This window comes from Trachypithecus francoisi, unplaced genomic scaffold, assembly GCF_009764315.1.
Source record: "Trachypithecus francoisi isolate TF-2019V2 unplaced genomic scaffold, Tfra_2.0 Lachesis_group19, whole genome shotgun sequence".
Classification (NCBI taxonomy): domain Eukaryota; kingdom Metazoa; phylum Chordata; class Mammalia; order Primates; family Cercopithecidae; genus Trachypithecus; species Trachypithecus francoisi.
In genome coordinates, this window is record NW_022681464.1 from 44177854 (window position 1) to 44192242 (window position 14389).

A 14389-nucleotide genomic window follows, 5' to 3' on the forward strand; every position below is an offset into this window, starting at 1 on the left:
TACTTTTAACAACTTAATTTGAACTTTTGTTTGTTATCATAGTTTAGTAAATGGTGCTTTTACTTTCTGCTTTTCTTTAATCAAAATAATTCACTATGTAGGTAAAGAGTTTAGTTACTATGTAACATTTTAATCCCAAATCTTGACTTTTGGCCTATTTTGCCTGCGTAAGATTAGTATTTTACTTCTGTCTCCAGATTTTATTTAATTGCAGGAAATAAGGCAGCAGCTGTTGTTAATTCTTTTTTTTTAGGCAGAGTCTTACTCTGTCACCCAGACTGGAGTGCAGCAGCATGGCTAACTGCAACCTCAGCCTCCTGGGTTCAAGTGATTCTTATGCCCCAGCCTCTTGAGTCGCTGTGATTACAGGTGTGCACCATCATGCCCAGCAAATTTTTTCGATTTTTAGTAGAGATGGGGTTTCACCGTGTTGGCTAGGCTGGTCTCCAGTTCCTGGCCTCAAGTGATCCTCCCACCCCGGCCTCCCAAAGTGCTGGGATTACAAATGTGAGCTGCTCTTAATTCTTATGCAGTACCTTTACATCCTAGATAGTAATTTTATTCCTATTTTTCATTTCTTTTCTCTAAAATATTACCTTGTGATATGGTTTGGCTATGTCCCCACCCAAATCTCAACTTGAATTGTATCTTCCAGAATTCCTACGTGTTTTGAAAAGGAGCGACCCAGAGGGAGGTAACTGAGTCATGGGAGCCGGTCTTTCCCATGCTATTCTCGTGATAGTGAATAAGTCTCATGAGATCTGATGGGTTTATCACGGATTTCCACTTTGACTTCTTCCTCATTGTCTCTTGCCACTACCGTGTAAAAAGAGCCTTTAGCCTCCCACCATAATTCCGAGGCTTCCCCAGCCATGTGGAACTGTAAGTCCAATTAAACCTCTTTTTGTTCCCAACTTCAGGTATGTCTTTATCAGCAGCATAAAAACGAATGAATACACCTTAACTGAAATCTTCATGGGGTGGTGGTTCTTACTTAACCAAGATAATTGACCACTTTATAACTTTTGAGCAGCTCTCTACATTTATATGTTTAGAGATCACCTATTAAGGAAACTTCTACTTAGAATTGTCAGCTGAGGATTTTCTCTGACTATCATGGGTGATATTAGACCTACTTGTTATTCTGTATCAGTAGTTAATGTTAATAATTTAAGGTAATTTTTCCCTCAATCTCATTTTTAGGAAATTTTTTTTGAAGAAAATTATAAAAATTAATATATATTTGTTTTCAAAAATTTAGGTAGGACCCAAATGGAGCCCTTTGTCCCCCCAAGTTCTCTTGTACTACGTCCCATACATTAACCCGGATGTCATGTCATTTCTTCCAGGTATATTTTAGTGTCTATCTCTAACCACAACACAGTAATCACACTAAAAAAAATTAACAATTGTTTCTTAATGTAAAATATTGAATTAGTATTCAGATTTATCTGATTTTCATAACTTTTTTTCCGAACAATTTTTTTCATTTCTTTTCTTTTTTGAGACGGAGTCTGTCTCTATCACCCAGGCTGGAGTGCAGTGGCGCGATGCTCACTGCAGCCTCTGCGTCCCGGGCTCAGGCAATTCTCCTGCCTCAGCCTCCTGAATAGCTGGGATTACACGTGCACGTCATCTTGCCCAGCTAGTTTTTGTATTTTTAGTAGAGCCAAGGTTTTGCCATGTTAGCCAGGCTGATCTCAAACTCCTGACCTCAGGTGATCCGCCTGCTTTGGCCTCCCAAAGCGGTGAGATTACAGGTATGAGCCGCCATGCCCAGCCCCTAACAATTTTTTCAAATCAAAATCCAAATAGGCTCTATATATGGCAATTGGTTGATGTCTTTTAAGTCTTTCTTTTTTTTCAAGGTAGTGTGGCATATTTTTTGTAGTAGTTCTGTGTTTCTTAACCTTTTACAAAAATAGACTTTGTTTTTTTAGAGCTGCGTTTGTGTTACAGTTCCCTCCTGGTATGTTGTACATTCATTCCACGTGTTTAGATGAATGAATAATGAACATGTATCCACCACTAAAGTACCAATGCAGAATAGTTTCACTGCCCCAACGATCTTCTGTGTTCCACCTATTCATTTCTTCCTCCTCCCTAAATCCTGACTCTATTAATCTTTTTACTATCTCTGTAGTTTTGCTTTTTGCAGAATGTCATATGGCCTTTTTCATTAACGTCTTTTTTTTTTTGAGACGGGGTCTCACTTTGTCGCGCAGGTTGGGGTGAAGTGCTGTGATCTCAGCTGACTGTTGAGCCTCTACTTGCTAGGCTCAGGTGATCCTCCCATCTCAGCCTCCCAAGTAGCTGGGACTAGAGGTGTGCACCACCACACCCAGTTAATTTTTTCTTTTTTTTTGGGTAGAGATGGGGTTTTGCCATGTTGCCCAGGCTGTTCTCTGACTGCTGTACTTAAGCAATCTGCCCACCTTGATCTCCAAAAGTGCTGCTAGGATTGCAGTTATCAGCCGCTGTGCTCAACTTCTTTTACTTAGTAATATGTGTTTACATTTCTTCTGTATCTTTTCATGACTTGATAGCTCATCTCTTTTTAGCACTAAATAATATTCCATTATCTTGATATACCACAGTTTATCCATTGCTGCCTTTTTTCAGAGGATTTATAAATATACCTGCTATAAACATCTATGTGCAGGTTTTTGCATGTACATACGTTCTCAATTCACTTGGGTAAATAGTACCAAGGAGTGCTATTGATGGATCCTATAGGAAGCGTATGTTTAGTTTTGTAAGAAACTGCCAAGCTGTCTTCCAAAGTGACGTGCCATATTGCATTCCCATCAGCTAGGGATAAGAGTTCCTGTTGCTCTGTATCCTTGCCAGCATTTGGTGGTGGTAGTGTTTTGGATTTTGCCATAATAATGGTATGTGGTAGTATCACATTGTTTTAATTTGTAGTTCTCCAGTGACATGTCGTGCTGAGCATCTTCTCATTTGCTTATTTGCCGTTTGCATATCTTCGGTGAGGTGTCTGTTCAGGTCTTTTGCCCATTTAAAAAAATTGAATTGTTATGTTTAAAGAGTTTTTTTTTTTTTTTTTGAGACAAAGTCTCGCTCTTGTCCCCCAGGCTGGAGTGCAATGGCACTATCTCGGCTCACTGCAACCTCTGCCTCCTGGGTTCAAGTGATTCTCCTGCCTCAGCCTCCCTTGTAGCTGGGACTACAGGCGCCTGCCACCACACCCGGCTAATTTTTGTATTTTTAGTAGAGACAGGGTTTTCATGTTGGCCAGGCTGGTCTCAAACTCCTGACCTCAGGTGATCCGCCTGCCTTGGCTTCCCAAAGTGCTGGGATTACAGGCAAGAGCCACCGCACCCATCCTAAAGAGTTCTGTGTATATTTTTGGGTAATAGTACTTTATTGGATATATTTTCTATAAGTATTTTATTTCAGTGTGGCTTGTCTTTTCATTCCTTCAGTCTTAGGACTCAGTTTTTATGTTCACCCTCTCTTTTTTTTTTTCCAGAGCATTAACTAAAGAAACTAAATTGTATATCCTACAAATTTTGCAGTTTGATCTGTGTGATATCATGAGATATATAGATCTATTTATCTATCTGTCCATATATGTTTTCATCCAGAATTCCTGGCTCATAACTCCCATAGCGCATGCTATATCTTAAGTGACCTAAATAATAAGCATTTCTTTTGTTAAAGTATTTTGCCTTTTGTCTTTGGTTCCTGAAGAAGCTTTGAAACAACTTCTGAGCAATAAAGGTGAAAGACAGTCTTTTGTTATAATGTTGGAGTACTTTAGATCTCAGAAGTAGGCCTCAGAAGACACATCTCTCTCTCTCTGGCCTTCTGGTCTTTGTTTACTTGCTTGTTTTTCTCCCCAAGGCAGGCCATAGAAACTAAAAACATGCTGTAATCTTCCCCCAGCTTTTGTCCTGGAGCTGGCCATAAAGAAATTCTCTGACTTACATTGTCTGATTTTAGGTCATAAGACCCCCATTTCAGAATGGATCTTGTCCCATACCATGGAGGAAGGAATGCTGCACAGAGAGGCCAAGAAGAATCTGAACAAGATAGGCCTTACCGCATTTCCCCACTCAGTCTATTAGTATTAGATTATTAGATTATACCGTTTTTGTTCAGTCGCATTTCTGCGTGGTTGTCCATGCTTCAACATGCCTATCCAATGAAGTCTCCATCAAAAATTTAAGAAGATGGGGTTGCAAGAGCTTTCTGATAGCAGAACAGGTAGAAGTTCCTGGAGGTTAGTGTAGCCAGAGAGGACATGGAAGCTCTAAACTCCTTCCTACATGCCTTGCCCTGTGCATCTCTTCATCTACACCCTTTGTGTATCCTTTATAATAAATTGAACATAAGTGTGAAGCTAAGTCTTTCCCTAGGTTCTGTGAGCTGCTCTAGCAAATGAATCAAACCCAAGGCAGGGGTGATGGGAACCCTGATGTATAGCTGGTCCTATCAGAAGTGTTACTGGAAAGATGTCCTGATCCAGGATCCAGGATAGGGTTCTGGGACCTCACACAAGAAGGAATTGGAGGAGAGTCCATAAAGTGAAAGCATTCGTTTATTAGGAAAGTAAAGAAACAAACAAATTGCTACTCCACAGGCAGAGCAGCGGCATGGGCTGCTCCACTGAATACACTTATAGTTATTTCCTGATTCTATGCTAAACAAGGGGTAGATTATTCCCAAATTTTCCAGAAAAGGGATGCGTAATTCCTGGAATTGAGGGTTCATCCCCTTTTTAGACCATATAGGGTAACTTGCTGATGTTGCCATGGCGTTTGTAAACTGTCATGGCGCTGGTGGAGTGTCTTTTAGCATGCTAATGTATTATAATTAGCGTGTAGCGAGCAGTGAGGACCAGCAGAGGTCACGTTCATCGCCATCTTGGTTTCGGTGGGATTTGGCCGACTTCTTTACCACATCCTGTTTTATCTGCAAGGTCTTTGTGACCCATATCTTGTGTTGACCTCCTATCTTATCCTGTAAGGATGCCTAATCTCCTGAGAATGCAGCCCAGTCAGTCTCAGCCTTATTTTACCCAGCCCCTATTCGAGATGGAGTTGCTCTGGTTCAAAACCTCTGACGGAAGCACAGGTAAAACAGCCTAGGAGTTGCAATTGGCATCAGAATTTGGAGGCGGGCAGCCTTGGGGATTGAGCCGTCAACCTGTGGAATCTGATGCTATGGATGGTGTCAGAATTGAATTGGAGAACACCCAGCTGGTGTCCACTGCAATGCTGATTGCTTGCTTGGTGTGCGGAGTAAACCCCTACACGTCGTGGTATAAGAGCCGAGAAAAAACTGTTTTTCTACATAATCAGATTGTTTTATTTGTTTATTTTTCAGGGATAGTGTGTGCATCCATCAAGGAGTTCTTCTCTTTATCTCTTGATCTCTTTTTTTGGTGTTATTAGCAACCATTGATGATCATTGCCAGTATCCATTTTTATTTGTCTATAAAGTGGTGTAAACCAAAAATAAAATTCTAAGTCCCCCAACTGACTGATGGACCCCCATCTAGGTTAAGGCAGTTCCAATCTAAACCTGAAAAACTAGTTCAGGCCATGAAGGGAATGGGAGGTTGGGCATGCATCATTATACCTTCCTCCCCTTGGAATTCAGACATAACTGACCAGCATTAACGTGAAAACAGAGATCTGAAGACTGACAAAACAGACTTTGTAGCAATAAGATACCAAATTCCAATCTGACTCTAGTATAGCATCACATGACAGATGGCAGGCCCTGAAAGAAATCAAGGTATTTCACCTCAAAATATATATATTAGACATATTTTGAAATGGCCCAGCAAAGCTGTCTCTTGTGGGGAACATCTGCATTCTCTAGAGAATCCCCTTCCCTTTGCAGATCTTTTCCCTGATCCAGGAGCAAATTAACTAGAGTCTGGCACCTTTTTAGGTCTGTTAAGAGCTCTGAAACCTGCTACCTGAGGTTTCATCTGCATGATAAAAATCTTGGTCTCCACAACCCCTTATCTGAACCCAGATGCTTCTTTCTATTGAGTCTAGATCTTTAACTCTTTCAACCAGTTGCCAATCAGATAATCTTTGAATCCACCTATGACCTGGAAGCCCTGGCTTCAAGTTGTCCTTTATTTCCAACCGAACCAATGTACACTTTACACGTATTGATTGATGTCTGCCTTTAACGTCTGTCCCCCTGAAATATATAAAATCAGCTGTGAAACAGCCACCTTGGGCACATTTCTCAGGACCTCCTGGGGCTGTGTCATGAGTCATAGTGTCAGAGGCGTTTGAAGCAGAACATCTCTATCTTGAACAGGCGCTGGGTAAAATGAGGCTGAGACCTACTGGGTTGCATTCCCAGGGGGTTAGGCATTCTAAGTCAGGATGAGACAGGAGGTCGGCACGAGATACAGGTTATAAAACTGGTCGTGGTGAAGAAGCCAGCCATATCCCACCAAAACCAGATGTCAAGGGAAGTAATCCCTGGTCGTCCTGGCTACTCATCATATGCTAATTATGATACATTAGCATGCTAAAAGAGACGCCCATCAGTGCTATGACAATTTACAAATGCCATGCCAATGTCAGGAAGTTACCCCATGTGGTCTAAAAGGAGGAGGAATCCTCAAATTCTGGGAAATGCCCACCCCTTTCGTGGAAAACTCATGAATAATCCACCCCTTGTTTAGCATATAATCAAGAAATAAGTACCCTTAGTACAGCAGCCCAGGCTGCTACTCTGCCTGTGGAGCAGCCATTCTTTATTCCTTTACTTTCTTAATAAACGTGCTTTCATTTTGCACTATGGACTCACCCTGAATTCATTTTTGTGTGAGATCCAAGAACTTTCTCTTGGGATCTGGTTTGGGACCCCTTTCGAGTAGCAGTGGTCCTTGCATCTGGCTCAGAATAAATCTCTTAAGTATTTTATAGAGTTTAACTCCTTGTTGATAATTGTAATTTTTTTTTTTTGAGATAGGGTCTGTCACCCAGGCTGGAGTACAGTGGTATGATCTCAGTTCACTGCATTCTCCACCTTCTGGGCTCACGTGATCTGCCCACCTCTGCCTCCCGAGTAGCTGGGATCACAGGTGCACACCACACCACCACGTCCAGTTAATTTTTTGCATTTTTGATCGAGACAGGGCTTCGCCATGTTGCCCAGACTGGTCCTGAACTCCTGGGCTCAAGCCGTCTGCCTGCTTCGACCTCCCAAAGTGTTGGGATTACAGGAGTGAGCCACTGCGCTTGGCCTCCGATATTCTTTCATTTCTTCTTTACTTACTAGCTGTAAGATTTTGATAAAGATAAACTTGGCAGCATTAATACGTCACTTAGGAAATTTAGGATAAATGCTCGATTTCTCCCCAGCTTTATTAATCAGCTATTCAAAAAATGAGGTGTTCCTCTGGATCCTCGAAAGGTGACACATGCATTTTTATTTTTTAGTATAATTATGCACTCATGGATTTAAATATAATGGATGCATTTTAGCTCATTGCAGTTGTTAATTTTATCGGTACTCATGTTGTCCCCTCTTTGGCCAGTGGGAGCTTGTTCAAGGACTTTTGAGTCCTTTCCATTCCAAGCATCTTTCATGACTTACTACTTTCTTTGGTGACTGATGTTTCTGTCTTATCTTGTGCATATTCTGCCCTTAGACCTGAAATCTACTTAACAGGAACACTTAAAAGTTCCCTTTATTATGTTGTTAGGTTCTCACAACTTAATATGTATTTACGTCTCAACAACTAAAAAGAGAAAAACGGTTTTTCTCTACTCTCTCACAGCACCCTTACACCAGAAGGGTGTAGGGACTTCCCATATCAAACAGTAATCCAATTCTTGGCACACACTAGGTATTCTACAGCTTAATTAATGCTGGCACTGCACTAATCTGAAAGTAATGCAGACCCCACAGGTTAAGGGTTCAGTCTTACAAGACTGTCCCCTACTTTAGATATCAATCACAAGTAGTGGGTCCCCAGGTTACCACAACCATATCCCATTTGGCTCCAAATTGGACATTCCCAAGACCCCCTCTTCAGGTTTGAGAACTTGCATAAATGGCTCATAGAACCAGGTAAACACTTTACTTACTATTACTGGTCTATTACAAAGGATTTTTAAATTTTTAAATTTTTAAGATTTTTTAAATAAATAGAGACGTGGTTTTGCTATGTTGCCCAGGCTGGCCTCAAACTCCTGGCCTCAAGCAGTCCACCCGTCTGGTATTACAGGCATGAGCCAGAGTGCCCATATTTCTTACTATATCACAGTATCACAACAAGTTAACAGCTGTTTGAAAAAAGTATACGTGTAAGTTGAAAGACGAAATAATATTTTTATTTCACTCCTACATAAGTAAAATTACTAATGATTTGTGTGTGCCTGTAGGACAGTGTACAACTTGTAATACCTTGCAGTTATATTGGACATCACTACCCTCATTTCTTGTTCCATGATGATTTTTACATGGCACTTTTCTTTTTTCTTTTTTTGTCACATGACCCCAGAAAACTCAGTTTCACAAGATATATTGTCAAGAGGAAAGCAGTGCTATCTAATGTTGAAACTGAACTACTTTTAGCTAGTATTTTGTGCTGTTTCTGAAAGATGTCCAGTATTGCTGTTTCCCTCAAATTTAAGATGTCCCAAAACTCCCCTCTGAGTTTGCTTGCGGTGCCCCTGGGTGCTTCAGTGCACTCTTTGGGAATCTTGGCTAAATACTATTATCCAGGTCTTATTGTAACCAATGTGTGAATTTTATTTTTACTAAATAAATGTGTTGGTCCCCCCATCACCCCAGTTAAGTTCTAATTTAAGATTTACTTGAGGCCGGGCACAGTGTCTCACGCCTGTAATCCCAGCACTTTCGGAGGCCTAGGTGGGTGGATCACCTGAGGTCAGGAGTTCAAGACCAGCCTGGCCAACATGGTGAAACCCCATCTCTACTAAAAATACAACAATTAGCCAGGCATGGTGGCAGGCACCTGTAATCCCAGCTACTCAGGTGTCTGAGGCAGGAGAATCGCTTGAACCTGGGAGGCAGAGGTTGTAGTGAGCTAAGATCACACCACTGCTCTCCAGCCTGGGTGACAGAGTGAGACTCTGTCTCAAAAAATAGTAATAATAAAGGCAAGAGTCCAAAGTGGGTTTTTCCCTCTGATACTTAATATATGTACAGTTATGTGTCACATAATGTTTCAGTCAAAGATAGACTGCATATACAGAGGTGGTTGCATAAGATTATAATACCATAACTGTACGTTTTTCTATGTGGAAGTATGTTTAGATACCAGTCTGTTACAGTTGCTGACAGTATTCAGCACAGTTACATGCTGTGCAGGTTTGTAGCCTCGGAGCAGTAGGCCACACCATATAGCCTAGGTGTGCAGTAGGCTCTACCATCCAGGTGGAAATAATTTGTTAATTTTTCTTTTCTTTTTTTTTTTTTTTGAGACAGAGTCTCGCTCTGCTGCCCAGGCTGGAGTGCTGTGGCCAGATCTCAGCTCACTGCAAGCTCCGCCTCCCGGGTTCACGTCATTCTCCTGCCTCAGCTTCCCGAGTAGCTGGGACTACAGGCGCCCACCACCTCGCCCGGCTAATTTTTTTGTATTTTTTAGTAGAGACGGGGTTTCACTGTGTTAGCCAGGATGGTCTCGATCTCCTGACCTTGTGATCCGCCCATCTCGGCCTCCCAAAGTGCTGGGATTACAGGCTTGAGCCACCGCGCCTGGCCTTCATTTTTCTACTTTCTTGTCATTATCCCTTTTAAAAACTTCAGTTTTTTTTTTTTTTTTTTTTTTTTTAGACAGGGTCTTGTGCTGTTGCCCAGGCTGGTGCCTTCATAGCTCACTATGGCCCTTGACCTTCTGGGCTCAAGTAATTCTTCTGCTTCAGCCTCCTGAGTAGCTGGGACTATAGACACATGCCACCACACTCAGCTAATTTTTTTTTTTTTTAGATGGAGTCTTGCTCTGTCACCAGGCTGGAATGCAGTGGAGTGATCTCATTTCACTGCAACCTCTGTCTCCCAGGTTCAAGTGATTCTCGTGCCTCAGCCTCACAGGTGGCTGGGACTACAGGCGCCTGCCACCATGCCCAGCTAATTTTTATACTATTAGTAGAGATGGGGTTTCGCCATGTTGGCCAGGATGGTCTCAATCTCTTGACCTCATGATCTTCCCGTCTCGGCCTTCCAAAGTGCTGGGATTACCACCGTGCCTGGCCCACGCTTGGCTAATTTTTTATGTTCTGTAGAGACAGGGTTTCATTGTGTTGCCAGGGCTGATCTTGAATTCCTGGGCTCAAGCAGTTCTTCCGCTTTGGCCTCCCAAAGTGTTAGGATTATAGGCGCTAGCTACTGCACCTGGTCCATTAATCCTTTAAGAGTTGTTATCAGCATGAAAAGGGCATTCATACATTCATATTCATTATAATGAATTTGAGAATTTCACATTTTCTAAACTGATTATACCTGCATATCTTGTCTGAAGCATGTGAGTAGGGCAGAAGCTAAAATAAAGATTAAGTCTCATGGTATAGAAGAAGGGTACAGAAAATAACCCGAATAAAGAGTAAAATCTTGATTAAAATACAAGCCTAAACAAAGTTAATAGATATGAAAGGATTAATTATACAGCTACTAAATTGGATAATAATTGCTCTGTGGAATGTGTATGAGAAATTATTTTTGAGCCTGTATATGTGAATAGTTTGCATTTAATGGGTCCTGGTCATAAACCTCAAACATGTTATGTGAAGAATTTCACGGTTGATATAAAATCTTTTAAACTTTATCTGCTTAGTCTGAAGGATTATTTCTGTCCCATTTCAGCTTATAAATGTAAAAAAGAGAATGTGCTCCCCATATCTAATGAGCTGCTGGTAGACTACACTTCACACATGTTAACTGTTGCTGGAGAGATTGAACCTGTCCAGCGTTACACACTGGGAGAGGACCCTAGGAAGCTGGAGAGGACCTAGGAAGCTGGTGTCTGATTTCCTCTGGACTTCACCCTATGTACCTCTTCCTTTGCTCTTGTTTTCTATTCTTTCTGTATGATAGATATTAGTTAGCTGTGAGTGCAAACTATATGCTGAGTTATGTGAATCCTTCTAGCAAATCACCAGTCCTGGGGGTGCAGCCCCCAACACAGTAATAAATGACTTAAAAAGGAAAACACTGTTCCCTGTCTCATCCTTGCATCTCTCTCAGTCTTAGTTTTTTTTTCTTTTACGTGTTTCTTTTGCTATTTGTTTCCTTTTTTCTCATAAAAAACTGCTATTTCTTGAGATGCCAGTTTTTGACATTATCTGTTAACTAGGTATTATGACAGATGAGGGTTTAGATTTCTTATACCCTTGCCCCAGTTCCCTGCCTTCAGTCCTCCAAAATGACCATTTCATAGTGTTTGATTAAGTCAGTATTAGTGTTATCATGATAACTAGATAAATATTGTATAATACTGAACAGTGGACTACAGAATCTTTTTTTTTGTTTGTTTTGAGACGAAGTCTCGCTCTGTTGCCCGGGCTGGAGTGCAGTGGCCGGATCTCAGCTCACTGCAAACTCCGCCTCCCGGGTTTACGCCATTCTCCTGCCTCAGTCTCCCAAGTAGCTGGGACTACTGGCGCCCACCACCTCGCCTGTCTAGTTTTTTGTATTTTTTAGTAGAGACAGGGTTTCACCATGTTAGCCAGGATGGTCTCGATCTCCTGACCTCGTGTTCCGCCCGTCTCAGCCTCCCAAAGTGCTGGGATTACAGGCTTGAGCTACCGCGCCCGGCCCAGATTCTTTTTCTTATTAATTTTTCTTTCTCTTAAAGTTGATGGTTGTTTCTTATTTTCATTTGCTTTGTTTACTGTTTGTTTGTTTTCAGATAGGGTCTTGATCTGTTGCCCAGGATGGAACGTAGTGGTGAGGTCATGGCTCACCACAGCCTCGATCTCCTGGATTCAAGCAGTCCTCCCACCTCAGCCTCCCAAGTTGCTGGGACCACAGGCAGGTGCCACCATGCCCAGCTAATTAAATCTTTTGTAGAGATAGGGGTCTTGCTACATTGCTCAGACTGGTCTCAAACTCCTGGGCTCAAGCAGTCCTCTCTCTCCGGCCTCCCAAAGTGCTGGGATTAGCAGTGTGAGCCACCATCCCAGCCTATTCTTATGACACATTTATCCCAAAAGCTCCAGTGACTCTTTAACATGTCTTATTGTTGTTTTCCATGTGGTCAGATGTATCTAATTTCCATCATTCCTTGGAACTCTTCTTCCTCGTGCTTCACTGTGGATTAGTTGATCACAGATTTGCTTTTATGGGGACTTCCCTTTGCTGCATTCTAGGGTTGAATCTCAATCAAGTCTTCCTACTGTTTATTTACTGCCTTGTTTTTGTAGGAATTATTGAGAAAGTATATTATTGAGATTGTAAATTATTGGGAAAATAAATTTCTTGAGACTGTTAGTCTGAAAATGGCATTATTTGTTGTGGGAAGTAAGGGACCCTAAACAGAGGGACCGACTAGAGCCACGGTAGAGGAACATACATTGTGAAGATTTCATGGACATTTATCAGTTCCCAAATAATACTTTTATTATTTCTTATGCCTGTCTTACTTTAATCTCTTAATCCTGTTGTCTTCATAAGCTGAGGATGTACATCACCTTAGGACCACTGTGATAATTGTGTTAACTGTACAAATTGATTGTAAAACGTGTGTTTGAACAATATGAAATCAGTGCACCTTGAAAAAGAACAGAATAACAGTGATTTTTAGGGAACAAGGCAAGACAACCATAAGGTCTGACTACCTGCGGGTCAGGCAAAAAGAGCCATATTTTTCTTTTTGCAGAGAGCCTATAAACGGACGTGCAAGTTGGGAAGATATCGCTATATTCTTTTCTTAGCAAGGAATATTGATATTAATACTCTGGGAAAGGAATTCATTCTTGAGGGGAGGTCTATAAACGGCTGATCTGGGAATGTCTGTCCTGTGTGGTTGAGATAAGGACTGAGATACGCCCTGGTCTCCTGCTGTACCCTCAGGCTTACTAGGATTGGGAAACTCCATCGTGGTAAATTTTTGGTCAGACCAGCTCTCTGCTCTTGAACCCTGTTTTCTGTTAAGATGTTTGTCAAGACAATATGTGCACCGCTGAACACAGACCCTTCTCAGGAGTTTGACTTGGCCCTTGTCCTGTTTCCGCAGAAGCATGTGGTCTTTGTTCTGCCTTTTGCCCTTTGAAGCATGTGATCTTTGTGACCTACTCCTGTTCGTACACCCCTCCCCTTTTGAAATCCTTAATAAAAACTTGCTGGTTTTGAGGCTCAGGTGGGCATCACGGTCCTGTTGATATGTGATGTCACCCCCAGCAGCCCAGCTGTAAAATTCCTCTCTTTGTACTCTTTCTCTGTATTTCTCAGCCGGCCAACACTTATGGAAAATAGAAAGAACCTACATTGAAATATTGGGGGCGAGTTCTCCTGATATTTATTTTAACTCTACACTTGAATGATTGTTGGAACTAATTTTCATTCAGTGTTTGAAGATACTTCTTTAATGTCCTTAAGCTTCCAGTGTTTCTGTTGGCAAATTGGTCCTGATCCTGTGAATATAAGCTGTTTCCCTGGCTCCCTCGCCCACAGGACACTTTTTGGTATCATCTTTTCATCCCCAGTGCTCTGAAATTTCATGAGATGCATTGTCACAGTTCTCTTCATTTATTATGAGGGGTGCTTAGTGGTGCTCTCAAAGGACACTCTTGTCTTTAAATTCTGGGACAACTTATTTCCTTATTGTGGGAAGAGAATGTGTTGCGTCTGCAAACAATGCTTACAAAATATAACATTTCCAAATAATATGTTAATACTGGTTAGTATTAAGTATATAAGGTATTGATAAGTCAATATTTGGATTCCCTTAATTCTAGATAATTTTAATTTACAGATTATTTTTTAAAACTATAAATGTGAGGAAAGGTTGCTTTTAGTGAACTTAAGCCTGATACTTATTAATAAAGAACATTTATAAAATACTGAATCTGTTTAACTTGTAAACTAGTTAAGCAAGTTATTGTTTTTCTGGAATAGGCCTTTTTATGTTTAGATAGTACCAAGTTTAATAAACTAGTAGACTTAATCTTGAAAGCTAATTTCAGGAGACATTAGTTTTCTTAATTTCTTTATCTTTATTTATATTGCTTTGTTCTCTTGCATGCGTGACTGATTCTTACTGTGTGTGCTGATTAATATTGGCATATGAGCAGAAAATACTACTTTAAGAACAATGTATAACCTAGTCCTTCAGAGAAGTGAATGTTTGTTTGTTTGTTTGTTTGAGACGGAGTCTTGCTTCGTCGTCCAGGCTGGAGTGTGGAGCGCAGTGGCGCAATCT

At 41.2% G+C, this 14389-nt stretch overlaps 1 protein-coding gene across 2 annotated transcripts in view; it reads left to right on the forward strand.

The window, feature by feature from the left end:
• Positions 1-14389, forward strand: part of RALBP1 (ralA binding protein 1) — a 66389-nt gene that overhangs the window by 16343 nt on the left and 35657 nt on the right. The window lies entirely within an intron of this gene.